General features: G+C 39.3%; 1 protein-coding gene across 5 annotated transcripts in view; it reads right to left on the bottom strand.

Moving 5' to 3' along the window:
* CALN1 (calneuron 1) overlaps positions 1 to 21,206 on the bottom strand; it is a 520,980-nt gene that overhangs the window by 406,981 nt on the left and 92,793 nt on the right. Inside the window, exon 1 of one of the 5 annotated variants that reach the window (XM_016138514.2) lies at positions 6,584 to 7,213. The exons of 3 other annotated variants lie outside the window; for them this stretch is intronic. The gene's annotated coding sequence lies outside the window, so the exon portion shown is untranslated. Of the gene's footprint in view, positions 1 to 6,217; positions 6,544 to 6,583; positions 7,214 to 21,206 lie in introns of those variants that run through there. One more of the 5 variants, XM_016138516.2, reaches the window with a different exon arrangement.

Below are 21,206 nucleotides of genomic sequence, written 5' to 3'. Positions count from 1 at the left end.
AAACCCTCCCATTTTTCATCAGGTTCAGAGTACGTTCCTAATTCTTGGGTTTACCAAAATAACTTCATTTGCTAACAAAACAGAGCCATTGCTGAGTGTGGGGAAGAGGCACTAGAGTTTGGAAATCGACTCTTTTTGACAGAACACATGTCATTTTCCCCTCTGGTCCTCATTTTTACCATCAGTAAAATGAGATAAGCAAGGTCCCTGTTTCCCCTTAAAATCCATGGTTCTATTACTTTACAATCATTCTCTCTAAGCACATATTCACTCTTCTCTTCATCAAGAAAGGATGTGTTTAATTAAAATAATGTCGGAAAAGCAGTAATTCTGCTGAATCCCAGAATGAAGCCAATCTGACACTGTTCAATTACATTAACACTAAGCTTGTGGCAGTTCACTCCTGACACTTCAGCCCCAAACCCCATTTGCACGACAGTGAGACTACACAGATGTACAGCTCTTCACAAACACATCGATGGCCCTAAGTAACACTTTATTCAGTGTTTTTCTTTTCTTGTTTTCAAAAGGATGATATTCCACTGTAATAAATACATCATCCAAATAATTAGCTAAGCTCCCTAATTTTTGTTTCTAAGTTTTCATATTGTCTAACTCTTGTTAATGAAAAACTGGAAGCAATTTGTAATCATGATATCAACTTTGGGGCTCCAATACTAGAGCACTATATTTAAATGCTCAGAAATAAACTTTTAATGAATATTTAATTGCTCTATTCTTTATAAGTATAAAATATGCTTTCAGTGAACATTCCGAATACTAAAAAGACAAGATTCAGTTTCTCTCAGCTAAGTTATGTGTTCAAGTTTCCTAATGATTTTATTTCAAGGAGGGAAAAAGGTTAATGTTTCAAGCTATAAAGTAAGGAATTTTGGAAAGAAATATGGAGACGGGGTAACTTGTTACAGCAATATTCCAGACTCTACCAACAAAATACAGAGGTATGTATTTGAAATGCATAAGAAACAATCTAACAATATACGTACAAAAATGTTAATAGTCTGGAAAATGAGAGTGCAAAAAGGTGCTTTTATCTTTTATGTAACATTTCTATATTCTTTAATTTCTTTAAAAAAAAAAGAATGTTTGTTTTTATAACTAAAAATATTCTTAAGAGTAAAACAAAGAGCCTCCTATAGGGGCAGCTGGTGCAAAATAAGCATCCTAATTTCTGTCCCAACCAGGACAATAGGTTTTTGACATTAAAATTTCCAGAAATTAAATGGCAGGGAAAAGTGCTTAGTAGATACAGTTCTCTCAACACCCCCATTCAAGACATTTGTAGTCATCGGTGTCTATATTTTAAAACAATTATTTTCTATTTATAAAAGAAATGTGTGCTCATTTTCAAAAAAATAAAAAATAAAAATCATTCGAAATGTCCACATCTTTGGATAAGCAGTGTGAACATTTTTATCCACTTATTTCCATTATCTTTCCATACCAAGTTTTTTTTAACAAAACTGAAATCATTCTAGAAATGTGGTTCTATCTCTACACTCATTTAATTGGTACATTAGAAACCACTAAATTAAGGTCACCAAAGCATTTTCTCTCCATCTGTTACTCTTAAATATTACACATTTCATTGTACACTCTATTTAAAAAAGACTCACTTTATTGTACCAAGATAGTGTATACAGAATGCATAGCAGCCAGTATGATCTTTTAAAAACATAAGTTAAATTATTTCACTCTCCCACCTACAAGCCCCAGTAGCTTCCATCGAACTCAGTATCAAACTCAAACTCTACAGAGTGACCTCCGAGGAACCCCATGAACTAGCTCCTGCTTCTCTGAACTCATCTGCTGCCACACCAGCCTTCTTCCTATTCCTCTAATGCACCCAGCTTGTTCCTACCTCAGGACCTTTGCACTGGATACTCCCACTTCCTGGAAGTTCTCCAGATTTTCCCCACAACTGACCCAGCTTAAATACAGCCCCTTAGTGAGAATTTTCTTGACTACCCAATTTGAAGGAGCAACTTCATCTGTCTCTATTACAGCATCTAATTTTATTTTCTATTTTTATTTGTTTAGTTGTATTACACCACAAGAATATGAGAGTATCACTTCTATCTGTCTAATTCACCATTTTCCCCAGTACCTAAGCGAGAAATGCATAATAAATATTGGTTGAATGAATGAAAATTTTTTCAAAGTATTCAGATTTGTGGGGCATGAGATGAAATAACTACTTAACCAGGCCTTATCCACAGCAGCATAGCCCCTTAGTGAGACTTTTTAAAACAGGTCATCAACTTCGTGGGCAGCCTAGTCACAGAGAGCTGCCCACAACCCTGCCAGTGGGGAAAAAGCTAGCTAGTTAGTCTTGGCCACATTTGCATTTTGTTTCTCCACCCCCTTAACTAATTAGAAACCCAGGGATCATACTACACCCTTCTCTTTCTCCTACTCCTACATCAATTAATAAGTCTCACCAACTTTCCCTCCTATAGACACGCCCAACATCTAAGTCACTACCTTTTAGCAGGATCATTCCAGTTTCCTTCCAGAAAACTACCTCTACCCATTCTTATGACCTTTCAGAAAACTGCTCCTAAATATGAAGGCCCAAAGCTATATATAATAAGTGGACATTTCTCTTGAACATCTTGAATGTAGCAGAATAAAACCATGATAATGACAATGATGATGAGGAGGAGGAGGATGGTGATGATGATGGAGGGAAAGGTTGGAGATCATTTGCTTTCATAGTAGCACCTGAGAGAAACTGTAGGCAATTCTGCCACCAAGATCCCCTTGACTGCCTAATTCAGGTGTGCCCTCAGTCCCGAGTTCCCATCAACACTGCTAATACAGTCTCTTTAACAGAAAAATGCTGACCAAAGACCTCCATCTATCATTCCAGCCTCTTCTGTCACAACGTGCCTCAGCCTTTAAGCTCCAGGAACTCCAAGCTACCAACTACTTCCTCATATTTTCTATATGTTTTCTTACCTCTGACCCTGTGCCCACCTTGTTTCCTCTGTACTGAGATGACCACTTCATAATCACACTCTAAACTCAGGTCAGACATTGCTTCCATCCTAGACTGGCTGCCTTCTGTCTCTGCTCACAAATGTAGACCCCTAATACATCGTCTGCCTTTCCCACTCATCTGTGAATATTCTGATGACAGGTGCTGTGTTATATTCATCCATACTACATAAAAGGCAATGAATATGTTTTTGTTAGGTGATATATTAAGTAACCATTTGTTAGCTGATTTTGTTTAAATGATTAAAATATAATTCATTTTGAAAACCCCAACTGTGTTTTCATTTTTCTCTTTTCTAACCACGTTCAGAATTACCCTCAAACTGAGCGGCCAAGGGATCACCTAGGCTCTGCCCATCTTGAAGGATGGTTTCGTTGTTTGAGAGTCGGGACCCCCACAGTTTTAACAAGCATCAGAGGCTATTGCTCGTTGCACTGCCTAATGGTTCTCCATCGTGAAAGGACATTTCAGATACTCTGACTACATTAGTTTAAGCCTCAAGTGAAGGTCAAAGATGACATGCACCTCATACTAATGTGGGTACAGATAAGGAACATGCAAACAAAGCAGCAGCCTATAATCAAACTGATCTGGGCCGAACCTCACATGGCTCGAGTGTGGGCATCAATGGAGGGCAGGGCTTCCTCCCCTAACCCACTCACTGTACAAAGCCCAGCTCCTCCTGTGCCTGAGCTTCCTCCTCAGAAATGAGGAATGAGACACTGACCTAAATTCACTCAGCAAACACAGACAAGGCACCCGTTGTGGGTCTTACCCTAAGAGAGGAACTGAGGGTCAAAGGTTACTAAAATACTCTTCATATCATAAGAAGCAGTGTAGAAAGAGCCTTGGACTTAGAATCAGAAAGCCCAGTCTCTTAGAATCAAACCATAATGCTGCCTCATACCCACAAACTATGCAGCTCCAGGAAAGTTCTTTAACTTTCCTTAGCATCAGTTTCCAAACATGAAAAATGAGGATTATGTGAGCTCAATTGTGTGACAGTGTCTTGCACAAAGTAGGGGCTCAGAAAGCTGAATCGAGGGTCTTCAAAGACTTTAAATGTCCGAAGTTCTATCAGAGCCAAAAGAATTCCTCTCAACATAAGAACTAGCGCCCCCTTCTGCCACCCAACGAGCGCAGCATGGGCTGCCTGTACTGGAGGGAGCTGGCAAAGCCTGGGCTGCAGGCTCAATTGTCAGCATCTAGACTCCCTGGCTGGTGACCCAGGAGCACACTGTACACTCGCTATGGAAAAGAAATCTCTAGATTGAAGCCTAACCCTGCGCAATATTAAGCACTGATTAGAGGCCTCCCACTGTGGAGATAAATGTTAAACTCAACCAAGCAGCTGTCACACATACTCTCATTCCACCCCAATCTCCACCACCCCTCAGAGAGAGAGAAAGGGCAGTGGTGTGTCTTCATCAAGTCTTGTCCATCATTTTCTCCTCAAAACCAGCTGAATTAAACTCTTTTCTTTCTAAAAAGCTCTCATTCCACACCCTCACTGAAGGCCTGATTACTGGCAATAGTTACATTCAGAGTTCAAAGAAAGGTGATCTTGATGAACAATTCTAAGAGGATTTAGCGCTCATCCAATAAAGCATCCTGGGGATTGGGTTTCCAGAGTTTTGTTTTCATTACTACACTTGGATACATCCAGCAACCAACTTCAGTGTCATAGACCAGCTTTTCAGTAAACATAACCATGCCTCAGGAAGCTAGTGCCATGAAAAAACCACAGGTCTGCAGTGAATTCAGAAAGGAAGGCCACACTGCTAGGCTTCCAGCAAAGCAGGCCACTTGGGAGAACATAGCCCAGGGGCATCCACAGGGCACCCATGGGGGCCACCACCAACTGCCTCTAGCAAAGGTGTGCAGCTTCTGGAGCCCAGGAATGAATACTAAACTGGGTATCACGACAGAGCTGCAAGCTGCAAGGAGAGATCTCAGTTGATATCTAGACTTCAGTCAAATCCTCAGATAAACAAATAGCAAATAAAATTGAGAATCCACCAACACTTCCTTCCTCTTCCCCCAACATTTCCTTGCACCCCACAAAGATGAAATAAAAACCACCAACAAGCTAAGGAGAAAAACTGGAGTCAGGCTTTGATTAAAAAATAATAATAATAAAACCTGCTCTGCTCTAGCCTCAAGACAATTTCACACCAAAAGGCTTTAAAACCCTTTCCAAAGCTCTGGTGCCTGAACTGAAAAAGAGTTTGTCTTTCTGACTGCAAGTCAGCAGTTAAAAAAGCATAACATGGAAATCCTGAGAGTTATGCGTTTTCACATTTGCACAAATGCTGGGTGTGTCTGGATATACGGAGTGGAAAGCTAACCATTCTTCTAGAGGTCACCTCACCTCTATCACGAGGCTGCACTTATTCACTCTAGAATGTAGTTATTATTAACACTAATCAGACTTCACGATCCAACACAGCCACACACAGTCAGCACTGAGCTGCAATTCACTGAGTCCGGGAAAGTCTCTTTTTCTGGGAAAAACAGGCTCCGGGCCTGGGGATGGTGCCACAGTTTTGGCACCCAAGAAACTGCAGTCACCGTTTCATCTGGGCTAAGAGCTTCAAACCAATGGCGAGGCAGACGTCTTCCTCACATACTCCTCCCCAAAGAAAAAAGAGCAGTGGGAAATGCTGCTGCGGGTGGGGGCAGAGGGCGCACGTGGCTGTCGCCTAGGAGGCAAAACGCAGCCCTCGGTCCAGGCTCCGCACCACCATCCCGTCGGTGTGAGGCTTCCCCGCTCGCTCTAGCCCCCAGCCCGGCCCCAGAACTACCTGCTGCTGCCTAGGCGCCCTCAGGCCAAGTCTGAGGAAGTTCACTCCCTGTCGCGCCAGTCCAGGGAGGCTGGAACATGCGTTTCAACCCAAACTGCCGGGAGAACCAGAGCCCGCCCCTGCCCAGGCGCCGAACCCATGGAGTTCCTTGGCGCCCCAGGGGCCAGCTGAGCAGCAGCCAGGTCCCAGGCTGGGCTGCCAGAGGCCTCCCCGGTTATTCCGCACTCCGCAGGGCCCCGGACCCCGAGGAGCGTGAGCCCAGGAAGGCGAGCAGCCTGCGCTAGGGGCTGGAGGTGGAGGGAATCCTGCCTCCCGCCTCCCGCCTCCCGCCTTGCCGGATCGCCATGACTCCCGGCTTCCCGAAGACCTGAAAGCCACGCAGGTCTCTCACCTGGGCTGCGGTGCGGCTCCCGTGCCCTTCCTTCTTTTCCCACCGCCCGGGTGCCCAGTTCCCAACCTGCTGCCCGCACAGTTCCAAGACACCCAAGTGGAACACCCGCGGCCCTTCCCCAGCCTCACGCCCCCGGGCGGGCGTCCAGGAGCCACCCCAAGGGAAGCAAGGTGGCTGGGGCGAGCCGGGGAGCCCTCTGCCCGGGCCAACAGGTATGGGAGGTGTTGTCGGCCGCCCGCCTGCCCACTCCGGGGACAGGGGCCCGCGACAGCCGCGGGCTCTGGGCACCGTGGAGAGGAGCGAGGACGGTGGGGGGAGGCGAGAGCTGGAGACCAGGGGAGGAAACAAGCGGGAGGCGGCACTCACCTCTAGCTGGGCCGGGGCCGACCGCGCGGGCCCGCAGCCCCGAAGCCGGGGTTCTGAAGCGCCTCGGCACGGCGCTGGTGGGGGATCCCTCAGAGGCCCGCAGGGAGGGGGCGGCGCGGATGCGGGCGCTGGCGGGCAGCGCTCGGCCGCACGCTCACACCCCCAGCCGGCAGCCGCGTCCGCGCGCCGGCATCCTCGCTGCCGCCGGCTCCCACGGCGCCCCGGGCGGCTCCCTAAGCGCGCGCCGAGTCGGCGCGAGCCCCTCGTCGGCTCGGAGCGCGATCTGGGCGCGTGCCTCCCTGTCCTTGTCCTCGGCTCCCGTCTGGGGACGTTTGCCCCGCACCCTGGCACGGCGCGCTCCACTACCCCTCCCTCTCTCGCTGGCCGTGCAGAGCCCCGGCGCGCGGGCTCAGCCCATGTGCGCGGCTGCCTCGCTGCGCCCTGGAGCCCAGTGGCCGAGGCCCCGTTGGAGTTGCGCGCCCTAGAAACTCCATGCAGCTCCGGCCTCCTCCCCAGCTCCTCCCTGGAGGGCCCCCTGGGGCCTGGAGGCCGACCGCAGCGCCCGCCCCGCGCCAGGAGCTGGGGTTCACGGCTCGCCTCGGCCGCCCGCGCTCGGCTTCTCCGAGGGTCGGGGAGCCCCCGCCCCCACTCCGTCGCCTTGCCAATAGCTCCCGCGGTTACCAGGCAGCGCAACCTGAGGAACGCCTCGGCGCGCGCGCACTCATACTCGCGCGCGCACACAGGCACACACGCGAGGGGCAAGCTGGAGCTTGGCAGACGGTCTTCCTTTCCTTTCCTCCCCAAAGAAGCTGCCCACGTTAACTCTGGCAAACTGCTGTTCCTCGGTATTGAACAACTCACCCAGGCGCCCCCCACCTTAACTACCTCATCCCCAGCGCCCACACCCCTGGGCTACAACCACACCTGCATCTGCTCCTGGGCGTCCAGAACTGGTGAAAGAGGTTGAGGATTCGGCGTGCCCACCCCTACCACTATCTAAGGAGGCACGTCTTGGGCCACCGCCTGGCAACCTCTGACCCCACTCTCCTGAGAGCGCGTGGTGTGCCCCTACTTCTCCTTCCAAGGTCAAATAATAGATTTGATGGTGGGGAGAGGGTTCTTGGACACGTATGAGCTAGAAATCTCAAGACTGTCCGCAGCTTCTCTGGTTCTGCCCTCTGCCAAGTCTATTCACAGACCTTTTTTCTCTTCTACCTCATGCCTCAAGGGCAGCACATTAGCTTAAAGTCTCCAGTCACCATTCCTGGGCCCCCACCTGTCTACCTCTCAGGTGCCCAGAAGCTAGCAGAATACCCGGTGCAAGGAAGGTTTGTGTAGTCAAGTAAAAATGTAAAGCAAAATAGCACGATGGGTCTCAGACTGTCTCATAGACAAAGTCAAGAGGCCTGCCAGTTCCTTTCTACTCCTCCCTGGATATGCCAAGGGAGATGGAAAAACCCACCTGGCCGGAGCAGGTTAGTCTTTCCTTACAGCATCCTCCTTTCCAGTGTCCCCCTTTTTTTTTTTTTTTTTTTTTGCCTACTTTAAGTGGCAGAAAGACTGCTTACCAGCTCAGGTGCTTCCAAGTCCCAAAAACAAACAAACAAAAAAAAGATATAGCATAAAAATTCTTACACCAGTCAGGAATGAAGCAGGCAATAAATACTGCCACAAGCATCTCATCCAAACACCGCAGCCCTCACCTCTCTGCTGGCTGGAACAGCTGCTGAGGGAGAGTGGACATTGGCACTGCCAGCCAGCAGCACAAGTTAATCAGGGTTCCTTCTTTATCTGCACCTCCTGGCTTGCAACTGGGCGTGGTTCCTGAGCCCCTATAGCTCTCATTGCAGGTACCACACCTTTGTCATTTAGCATTTGCTACCCTGTATTATTACTATCTTTTCTTGTACCAGTTCTACATCCCAAATTATCTAATAACCTTCTTGAACCACTGATTGAGTCTTATATACATAGATGAGAGATGTGCACAGAAGGCATTTCCAAGTTTCTATGAATAGTCATGGGCAGATGAACTAATAGAGCTGATGGAGTCTAAATAAGATCTGTCCTTCTGATCTTTTTGAATGAAAGCTGCACCTCCTAACAATCTGTTGCTTCTGGAAGTAATTGTTTGCTGCTTTCTGCATGGCAATTGAGTCACCAAAGCCCCTTGGCAAGTCTATATACACACATGGTAGAATGTAAGGGTCACCATTTAATCAGGGTGGAATGCTTCTGGCAGAAGTTCTCTGCCCGCACTTACTGCCTGAGTGAATTTGGGTAAGTTGTTTGTTCTCTCTAAATCTTAACTGACCTCATCTGTAAAATGGGAATAATTATGGTATTTACCCCATAAGGTTGTTGTAAAGATTAAATGTGATAACATGAATAGCAGTTCTAGACGTAAAGTAAGCTTTCAACAAATGTTGGCTGTTATCATTATTAGTGAGTAGTAAATACATATCAAAGACTTTATCTTGGGGGGGAAATCAAATATTCTAAGCTCAGGTGACCTCAAAAACTAGAGAAGCCAGGTGGCAGGCTTTGGTGAGTATGCCAAATGCCATTTCCTAGTTCTTACCAACTATGATGATTTTGAGACTTCCAGATTAAGGGGGTTGCAGGTTCACAGGCTTAGATACCCTTGCTCCAACTTTTATTTATTTGTTTAATACATATTTATTAAGAGTCAAAATGTGTCAGCTCCTTCCTATTAAAATGCCAAAGGAAATCTTGTGCCAGCTGTAAGAATGAAAGCTCAAATCAACAGAACAAAATGGGTGAGAGGAACTTCCCTTTATCATGCATTTGTAACTGGATTTAGCCTAAGTACTCTCTCCAATTCAGAATAATTTCACCCTCCAGGAAACAACTAAGGTGAACATTAACTTGGCTCTACCACCTGCCTCTAGCTTTGGGATCAGAGTTACACAAATCAGACACCTGGACAATCACTACGTTAGCACATGGTAATCATTTTCTGACATGGCCAAAGTCATTCCTACCTCTACATCTTCCTATCCCCTAGCCTTCCTTTTTCTTGTGTTTGTTTGTTTGTCTGTCTGTTTGTTTGTTTCTTCTTTTTGTTTGTTTGTTTTACCCTCAGAAAATATATCTACTTCCAGTTCCCAAGACAGCCAAGGATAGAGAATGATGAAGGGGTGCGTTGTAGTCTGAACAGAAACTGGCAGAAAAAGAAAAATCATTTAGGCAAGTGTATGCTGGAGGATAAAGTTTTCCATGCATTCCATCAAAATACAGAGTATAGAACACATTGGATTCTTGCCAACACATATCCTCTACTTTGTAGCAGGAGGTTCTAGAGTGGTTTGTTAGGCAGCAACAGATAACCAGAACAAAATTCGGTATTAGAAAGTAGAGTACAGCTGTAAAAAAAAATTTTAAACACTGGTTTCGAGGTTGGACAATGAGCAGAAGCTAGAAGTGCCTTGAAAGACTGTTAGCGAAAGCTGCAAGGGCCTCAGGAAGACTCTTGGAGAGGATTTGAAGAACACCAAGAAAGCTGTTTGGAGAAGCTGAAGAAAAGAGCACTTGAGTCATGTACTAGTGGGACAGTTAGCAATGCTATTGCCTGCAATAATGCAGCAAATGGAAAGGGTAACTAATGAACTCATGGACTTGACGAGGGAGATTTCCAAGTTGAATGCAAAAAGTGCCAACTGAGTTTTCCTAGATCCCTATGCCAAAAGACAGCATAATGAGTCACAGAAAAAAACTATTTTGATTTTTGAATAGAGGAAACAAAAACAATTAAGACTTGCTGGGTTAGAAAGGATAACTTTCTCCTTCTGGTATCTCCAGTGCAAAAACTTCAAATCTAGGACACAGGTCTCTGGATAAAGATTAAATTAAGGATGTGACTGTGAGATCCTTTGTTAACATGGCATATTTAAAGGCATGCCTAAAAAAGGTCCTAAGGCTCTTAGAAACGTGGTTCCTCAGCAGCCTATTCTTGAAGAGCTTCGGGTCAACAGCCCAGGACCGCAAGCCTGAGCCTATACTGCAAAAAGACAAGACTTTTTAAAGCTCATGGATGTTTCTGGGTATTTTTTATATTGGAATAATGTAAATAATGTTTGACTCTGATGAATTAAATATGGCCACAAATTCTCTCTTCAAGAATTGGGCTCTATATCTTCCTGGACAGGATCTGTTACTTCTTTAATAAAATAAAAAAGTTATTTTGTGCCAGCTTCCAGGCCTAGGACTTCAGAAAGTAATCAGGTTTTTGGTGTTACCAATATAGCTGGGATCGAAGGGACTAAAATCTAAGAGAAAGGAAATCTTAGTAAAGTGAAAGCTTTTTCCACTCCATTCCCTGCACCGCAACAAAAAAAAAAAAAAAAAAAAAAAAAGCATATTTACCTCATTTGAAGCTGCACAGGGTCAAAGGCAAAGAAAAGTAACCAAGCAGCGGCTAAGTGCCTACACAGTAAAGGAGAATACTCAGGAATCTCATAATGCCAACAGAACAAAAGTTGGAGTTTAGAAACTACCAAGCAGCAGGGTCTCTACTGAATCTCTTGATATCCTATGTGCATTAAGACTTAGGGAAAACCAAAAGCCTTCAGAGAATCAAATCCATCTTCAAATTACCTCAATTATTGATTAGCAAAAGGTGATCTACATTTGTCCGAACTGCCTGCCAGATTAAAAATTAAAATCCCTTTGAGGAGAGAGAACAACATGTAGAACCACTGCAATTTTTCAAATGTAATATCTGATATTTAATTAAAAATTGCCAAACATGCCAGGTGATGGGTCAAATTAAGAAAAAATCAAAAGTAAAAATAGACAACAAGAACATAGGTGATTCATTCTTGGAATTACAGAAAACAAATATTAAAAAATTATAATAAATGTTCAAGAAAATGGATGTCTAGACAGAAATTCATCAGAGAAAAACTAAAATTTATTTTAAAAACAAAATAAAATAGTAATTCTGGAACCAAACAAAAACGCACTCAAAAAATGTACATAAAACAGATTAGACACAACAAAAAAGATTCATGAACTATTAGGTCAGTAGAAAATATTCTACTAAATTATGAAGAGAAGTAGGATGAAAAATAGAAAAAAGAGCTTAAGAGATACATAAAACATGGTGAATAGTCAAGCATGTAATTGAAATCTGAAAAGGAAAGGAGAGAAAGAATGGGGTGGATGCAATATTGGCTGATAATTTTCTGAAATTAATAAAGACATTAAGCCACAGATTCAGGAAGTCCTAGAAACTCTAAGCAGGGTGTATACAAAGAAAGCTACCAATAGATAATTATAATTACATTTCTAAAAACCAAAGAAAAGATTAAGTCAGTTCCCTGCTTCTTTACACACACACACACACACACACACACACACACACACACACACACACTTTACTTTCAGAGGAACAACATATGGCTTCTCAAAAGAAATTACAAAAGTTACAGCCATTAAGATAATCTTTGGTGTGCTAAAAGAAAATAACTACCTAAAATTCTGAATGCGGTGAAAATATACATTAAAAAGAAAGCTGAAGAATTTTTTGTTTCTGAGCTAATATTTGTCTTGCCCCCCACTACTGCTTAGCAACTAGAAAACTAGACAAAATTTATGAATTAACTGGTTTTCAATAACTGGACAACAGCCAGTGCAGGACTGTGATCCATGAGAGAAGAGAAACAAATGAGGTGAGCCCTGCATGGAGGCATTTTCCATATCACTGCAAAGGGCAAAGAAACCAGAAAAGAGCATAGTGGTCTCATTGAGTTGAGGAGACAGAGATCAGAGTTCATGGAGGCTTAGACCTGGAATTTGTCAGACAGAGAACTGGAAAGAGAAAATCATATAGATAAAGAGCTGAGAATATCTTTATAGAGATTACTTGGAGTTCCTGGTTGATAACTAAGATGTACATACATAGGATAAAATTCCATGTGGCCAAAGAACATTGGTGGAGAGCTCTAAGTTAAACAATTCCTAAAGGTAAGAAAGACTGGAAGGTATTCAAGTTCTGATGAGTCTGAGTGAAGATTACAGTAGAGACAGGTAGATCGCACCTTAGTAGGAGGACTGAACTAGCATTAGAATAGAGGTTATTCTACTGCCCTAAAAAAGCTTTAAAAATCATCAAATGGATAAAGTTAATTTTAAGTAACTTATCTAACAAACTTCAAAACTCGTAAAAGGACAAAAACAAAATCCAAAAGCTCTACAATGTAACATTCACAGTATCTGTAGAAACAAAAGCAGAAATAACAGGAATGATAAAATTAGCAGAGAGGGACTTTAATATAGCTACTATAAATATTCTCAAGGATTTAAAGAAAAATGTGAATATAATAAACAAAGGAATGAAAACTTTTAAAAGCAAGCGAAATTCTAGAGCTGATAAATTTAATATTTAATATTAAAAAGTTGCCTAATGGGCCTAAGATCGGATACTATAGAAAAAAAAATAAGTGAACCTGAGAACACAGCAATAGAAACTGGAGCACAGAAAGAAAAAATATCTGAAAAAAATAATGACCTATAGAAAATATCAAGCAATCTAACATATGTTTGATTTTAATTGTGTGTGTGTGTGGTGGTGGAGGGGCGGTAAGGAAGTTAGGCAGAAAAAAAATAGAATAAGTAATGGCTAAAATTTTCCAAATTTAATAAAAGCTATAAATACACAGATCCAAGTGACTCAATGTACCTCAAAGAGGATTTAAAAAAAGGAAAACCATCCCAAAATATATTATGATCAAATTACTGAAAACAACTGACAAAGAATATCTTAAAGCAACCATAGGAAAAGGGGACAGTATTTCAGAAGAACAAAGAAACTACTACTTCTTTTCAGAAAGAACACAAGCGAGAAGATAATCGAACAGCATCTTGGATGGGCTGAAAAAGAAAACAAAACAGAGACCTCTAGAATTTTCTATCCAGAAAAAATATCCTCCAAATGTGAGGTGAAATAAAGAGTGTTACAAATAAACACACTGTCAGGCTAAAGAAAATGATAGCAGATAGAAACTCAGAAATGAGGAGAGCTAGAAATGGTGAGTGAATATAAACAATTTTTTTCTCATTTTTAAGTTCCTTTAAAAGGTAGCTGACTGTTTAAAGCAAAGCTAATACCCATTTATTATGAAATTTATAAACTTCGTATAAGTAAACCATATATAACAACAATAACACGAAGGATGAGAGGGAGAAAATGGAAGTATACTGTTATACTATAAAGTTATAACATACTTTATCTATAAAGTGGTATATTATGACATTAGACTGCTATATATTGAAAGTGATTATTATAAATCCTAGAGCATAAAAAGATATGGTAAATTATCTCCAATTATGAGATAAAATGGCATAGGCAAACCTTAATACCAAAGAAGGCACGAAAAGAAGAAAAAGTGAAGAAAGAATAGATGGGACAAAAAGAAGAGTAACAGCACAATGGTATATTTAAACCTAAATATGTTATTAATTACATTTAATTTAAAGAGTCTAATGCTGTAATTAAAAGGCAGAAACCATCAGGCTGGATAAAAATACAATAAAACTGTTTATAAGAAACTATAAACTGTTTACAAAACAAAACACTCTTTAAATATACAAACAGATAGGTTAAAAATATAAGAATAAAAAAAGATATATCATGAAAATATTTATCATAAGAAAGCTGGAATAACTGTATTACTAGCATATAAAATATTGCCAGAGATAAATAGGATTAATTCATTAAGAAAATAGAGTAATCCAAATGTACCTATAATAAAGCTTTAAAATACATAAAGCATGATACACAGAGAAAATAACAAATCTGTAAACATGAGAAACTTAACACAGTGGAAATAAATTAGAAATCAATAACAATAAGATACCTGGAAAATTCTCAAATATTTTACAAATAAAACAATTTTACATAATGCTTGAGTCAAAGAAAAAAATCATGAAGAAAGTTTAAAAATATTTTGAACCAAATAAAATGAAAACACAATGTGTTAAAAATTGTGGGATGCAACTACGACAGTGCTTAGAGAAAAAATTGTAGCTTAACATGCTTATTTTAGAAACAAATGGAAAGTTTAAAACTAATATTCGAAGAGTCCACTTTAAGAAGCTAGAAAAAGAAGAGCAAATTAAAGCCAAAGAAATAGAAGGAATGAAATAATAAAAATAAGAGCAGAAATCAGTGAAATAGAAAATGGACCAACAATAGAAAAAATTAATTAAAATATCAATAAAATTAATAAATCTCTATCTAACCTAATTTTAAAATATGGAGAAAACAGAAATTACCAAGATTATGCATAATAGAAGGGGCTTCATTATAGATCCTTAAGACATTAAAATTAACAAAGGAGTATTACAAACAACTTTATTCCAATATATTTGATAGCTTAGATAAAATAGAAAAATTCCTTGAAAAATACAATTAACAAAGCAGATGCAAGAAGAGGTAGAAAATCTGAATAGCCCAATATTTCTTAAAGAAACTTAATTCATAATTAATAGCCTCCTTTTTCCAAAAACAAAAACAAATCTCTTTATGTCCCAATGACTGGTTTGGTGAATCCTAACAAACATTTAATGAAGAACAAACACCAATCTTATAAAAATCTTTCATAAAATAGAGGGTGACATGTCTCATTTTATGAGGCCAATGTTATCCTGTTACCAAAATCAGATAAATTCTTTACAAGAAAAGAAAATGAATATAAACGCAAAAGCTTTAACAACATATTAGCAAACTGAATCCAGCAATGCATAAAAAGGATAATACATTTTGAACAAGTGGAGTTTTTCTCAGGCATTCAAAGTTGGTTTAAATTTTTAAAAACTAGTCTGTGTATTTTATCATATTTGGAGAAGAAAAAAATCATAATCATCCTAATACACGCATGAAGAGCACTGGACAAAATCCCATACCCATTCATCATAAACATCCCCAGAAAGTAGGAACTGAAGGGAACTTGAAAAAGGACTGCTACAAAAAACTTACAGCTACCATCACAACGAATGGCTCAAAGACTGAATGCTATCCCTGTAACAATGCTTCTATAGAACATTTGTTGGAAGATCCAACTATGAAATAAGGCAATTAAAAGAAATAAAGTGCATACATATTCGTAAGAAAAAAGTAAAAATTTTTATTCAAAGTTAACGTAATTATGTACATAGAAAAATTTAAGGAATCTACAAAAGAAAGCTGTTAGAACTAATAACTAACTTTAGCAAGGTCATAAAATAAAAGGTCAATATCAAGAATAAGCAATTGGAGAATGAAATTTGAAAAATAGCACCATTCACAACAGTATCAAAAAGCGTGAACTATTAGGGGTAAGTTTAACAAAATACATGTCAGATCTGTATACTAAAAACTAAAAAACACTACTGAGAGAAATTAAAGATCAATAATAAATTGAAAGATATAACATGTCTAAATCAAAATGCCAGACAGCTTTTTCTGCAGAATTTGTCAACTGGCTCTAAAATTTATACATAAATGCAAAGTACATGCAATAGCCAAAACAATTTTTAAAAAGAAGAAAATTGTAAAGGACTACCTGATTTCAAGACTTACTATAAAACTAATCAAAGAGAGTGTGGTTTTGGCAAAAGAACAGACATGTAGATCCAAGGAACATAATAGATAAGGAATATATGTATGTAAATACTTGATTTTCAACAAAAGTGCCAACTAAATTCAATTCAACGGTCTTATCAAACTGTGCTTGACAACTGGATACTCATGTAGAAATAAATTAACTTTGATATTTACCATAGCCCATACACAAAAATTAATTCAAAGTAGATTATAGACCTAAATATGAAATCTAAAGCTATAAAATTTTTGTAAGAAAACATAGGAGAAAATTTTTGCAACCTTGATTAAGCAGAAATTTCTTAAATAGGATACCAAAAAAGCACACATAATAAAAGGAAATGAAAATTTCACTTCATCAAAATCAAAATTGTTTGCTCTTCAACAGATACCTTTGAAAAAATGAAAGACAAGCCATAGGGAAAATTATATATTTATAAATTCTTGCAAGTCAATAAAATGAAAATAAACCACTCAATTTTTTAAACAGGCAAAAGGTTAGAATAACACTTTACAAGATAGGTGAATGGCCAAAAGCACATAAAAAATGTTCAACATTGTTAGTCTTCAGGGAATGCAAATGAAAACCACAATGAAGTACTACTGCACAACCAGTAGTATGGATAAAATCAACACACTTGACATTACCAAGTTTTGGCACAAATGTGTAGCGACTAGACTTTTCATGCAATGCTCTTGGGAATGTAAATAGTTTAATAATTTTAAAAAACTATTTGGCAGTTTCTTATAAAATTAAATATACGGCTACCCTATAATTAGGTAATTTCAGTCTTAGGTATTTTTCTTAGAGAAATAAAGTTCACAACATGAGTTTTACATGAATGTTCATAGCAGCTTTTTTCACAATAGCCAAAAACTGGAAATAATCCAAATGTTCATGAACAGGTGAATAGATAAGCAAATTTTTTTATTCTGGTTGAAGGAAGCCAGACAGCAAAGAGTATATATTCCATTATTTCATTCTTATGAAACAAATCTATAGTGACAGAAAGTAAATCAGTGGATGCCTGGGGTAGAGACTGGGAGGGAGGTTGACTGCAAAGAGGCACAAAAGAATTTTAGGGCTGACGGGAATTCTTATGTCTTAATTAGGGTGATGGTTACAAAGGTTTACACTTTTGTCAAAACTCAGCAAACTGTCCTCTTAAAATGAGTACATTTTATTGTATGTGAATTATCCTCAATAAAGTAGATTTTTAAAAATTTTTTAAAGTTTTAAAAAACTATGATTGAAAAACATTTTGTGAAGGTGTAGTAAATACATTTTTAGACAGAGGATTTGTCACCAACACATATACTATGTTACAGTGAGTTGTTCAGGTAAAAGAAATATGATTCTAGAGGGGAGAATGGAGAAAGAAAAATAAAGAACACTGGAAATGGACAATATAGGGTAAATCTAAATAACAATTATTATATTTTAATCAATAATAATATATCTTCATAATAATATTTGGTAGGTTTTTAAATATATAAAGAAATAAAACATATGACAACAATCATATAAAAGGTTGAGTGGGGTAAATGCAGTATCAAAGTGAAAAATGTACTAATTTAGGGTATATACCAGTGGGTCAAGGATACACATGGCAGTCTTTAGGGCTATTAATAAAATAACAAAAGAATGGATAACTAATAAGAAGGAAATGGAATAGTAAAAATACTTGATTAATTCCATAAAAAGGAAGAAAGGAATAAAAGGGGAACACAAAACAGATGAGATGAATGGAAAGTAAATAGTAAGATTGTAAGTTGAACTCCAGATAAATCAATAACCACATTCAATATTACCAGACCGTTTATATTCTAACTTCAAGACAAAGATTGTTAGACAAGATACAAATACAAAAATGTCCAACTAGATTTTGCTAATAACAAACACGTGTTAAATATGAGGATTTTCCAATATTAAAGGATGGTATATGCAAACATTAACATTAACTGAAAGAAAGCTGGCTCAACTGTACTAATATCAAACATGGGTTTTTTTTTTCTTTTTGTCTCAGCAGTCATTTGTATTTAAATCTTTTAATAATACAGATCGGAAGGTTGCAGGGAAGAAATGTGAAAGCTTGGAAGTCTAAGTCTCCATTTCTATTGGTTGCCTGTTTATTGTTGATAGATTGTAGAGGCATAGAATTAATCATAAATATTAATCATGATCCTTGGTTTATGATATTCTTTTTTAATTAAATTTATTGAGGTAACAGTGGTTAATATCATTATATAAATTTCAGGTGTATAAAATTTTAAATCTGTATATTTTATTGTATGCTAACCACAAAAATTCTAGTTTCCTTCAAACAAAGCAAATTTTAAGGTAAAGAGGTTTTAGTAAAGATAAAGACTGAAACTTCATAATGATTAAAGTATCAATCTCCCAGGAAGTTATATAGTTCTAAAATTAGATATACCTAATAACATATGCTTAAAATATATAAACCAAAATTGATAGAATTAGAAACGTAGCCTAGTCTAATCTGACTGATACAATAAGTAGTAAAAGATCTAAAAATAAAACATAAATCAAACTATATTATCTAAAATCTATAAGGTAAGAAAAAATCTGAGCATATTATTCAACTGTGCTATTAAAACGAATATATTTAAACATTAAACAGTGGCCTCAGGACATGTAACAAAGCCTGGAGCAAGAAATTACTGCTTTCCAATATCAGCACTTCTGAGCTTTTAAAAAAAAAAAAATTCAGGGAAGGAAGGAGGAACTTCCAAGAAATATGGCAATATAAGTAGACATTTTTAAAGCCTCTTCTCTGAAACCTACAAAAATCAACAAAGGCACTAACAATTAAAATGAAAACTAAATTGAAACTTCATACAACCTTAACCTCTTCTACAAATATTGAAGAATAGTTGCCAAACATAGCACAACTTGAACGAAATAGGATGCCGGGGGTTAACCACATTTCCTGAGGTTGCAACCAGCACAGTGCTATAGGCCAATGAACCTCCCTAACAGTGTCCCCCAGCCCAAGCCAGAGCAGAGATCTGGAGGTGGGGGTGGACCTCAGAAAGAGCAAAACTCCTTCTTCACCTCGGATCAGTTACAGACCAGAGGCTAGAGGAGGGGCCTCATGTGGCCTGCATTCTCCAATTGTAATGTATCCCAGCTTTTTGATTGGAAAGGGTAGGATTAGAATAGAAATAAAGCAATTTTCTAATCAAAGCATAAAATCAAAGGTAGAGAGAAGGATTTGCTGAGACCACCCCACTCACCCCCAATAAAATGTCAGAGCTTTATCAATGTTGGCTATATAACGTGATTATCAAGAATGAGATCTTTTAATGTTTTTAAATGCACAAAGGAAAGTTGTGCCAAACCAGCTGAATCACAATCTATAAAAGTTGAGTCCCAGGCAACTGTAGTTGGAAAACATCTCCATGATGAGATAACGTCTTTAGACGTCAATAGATAAAAATTAAAAAATATTCATAACACTTAATTTTGGCAAAAGTATAGAGAAATGAACATGTTTATAGAAAAATTAAAGAAGCTAGTGGTAGGGAATCTCCTCTACTTGAATTTCATATTTCCACATGGAGCCATGTCAATTAATATGACTCTCTGCTTCCTCCCTCACTTCTCTAATTGGTAAATTCTGAGGAAGAAAAAGGACTGCTAGTTCAACCTCTCCTGCTCTCTCTTGTGGGCCATTCCTGCCTGCAAAGTGCACTGTTTGGCTTTAAGCTTGCAGGTGTTCCTCACCTCCTATGATTGGCCAGATGGTAAATTACCTAATTCTAGGTGCAATATAACAAAGCAGCTATTTTGACCCATCTGCCTGACCCTAGCTTTTTAAAAAATTTTAACTAGAAGGAGAAGAAAAGTGCAGTTGATTGATTGCTCTCGCTTTGTCATCAGTGATGAAGTCAAGAAAGATATAGGTAAAAGTAATGTTTATTGCTACCCACCATGCAAACCTTCCATGTTCATTGGCAAGTATCCTATCCTCCTACATCTGCACCAAAAGGCCCTGTATCTCTTCCTGCCCTGGGCCAGTCCCTCTTCTATGCTTTCAATCACATTCCCCCCACTGATTTCCCTGCAACTCCGCACTAGATCTGATACCTTTTATTTGTAGCTTTTAGTTTAATAACTGGCATTTAATAACTGGCATTCCTTCTGTTTTGGAAGCCAGACCACTTTGGAGTCATTTCTCTTCCCAAACCCCATTCTCAATGTGTCTCCAGGTCCCCTCACATAGTTAAAAATTCCAAAGTAAAAAATATATATATTTAATAAAACATCTCCCTCCCACCTCTGTCTTATGGATACTCTGCTCTCCTCCCATCAGGCAAGCACTATGATTATTTTCTGTGTCCTCCCAGAGATATCGTACAGATGTATGCTGCTTCTTTATACAAATAATACCATACCATATACTGTTTTGCACATTTATTTCTCACTTTACAGGATGTTTTTAAGTAAAATATATGTATAGTGAGGTGCCTGCATCTTATGTGTACCAATTTGATGATTTAGATAATGATACATCTATGTGACCACCTCCCACTCAAGATATAGAATATTTCCATCACCCAGGTTCACATTAGTTTCATATCATACACACTTCTCAGTTTGTCAACTTCTCTTATAACAAATAGAGTACTCTATCCAAGTTGCCATCCTCTCTCTACCATCCTCTCTTCACTGTGAGCTGATTGATGGGTCTCTTCTGTCACCCCACTCTGGCAGAGTGATTTTCTCAAGGGCTCATCTGGTCTGAGCATCACTCCATCTATAAAACACACTTTCCTGACCTTCCCTTTGCTCTCTGGAAGATGCAAATTCTTCCATGAATGATGACCCCTCTTCCCCATGGCCTGGTTCCATGATCTTTCTGTGCTCATTTGACACTATTTTTCACTGTGTATTCTTTCTGTCTTTTCACACTACTAGCTGTCATTTAGGTCTACCTGTGTGCCCAGCTCCCACCCAACTCCAGGGTGTTCTTCTGTACTACGGTGTCCTTAGGA

Source organism: Rousettus aegyptiacus, unplaced genomic scaffold (assembly GCF_014176215.1).
Source record: "Rousettus aegyptiacus isolate mRouAeg1 unplaced genomic scaffold, mRouAeg1.p scaffold_m13_p_8, whole genome shotgun sequence".
Classification (NCBI taxonomy): Eukaryota; Metazoa; Chordata; class Mammalia; order Chiroptera; family Pteropodidae; genus Rousettus; species Rousettus aegyptiacus.
Note: the sequence above shows the minus strand (reverse complement) of the source record. Positions and strands in the feature narration are given on the sequence as shown.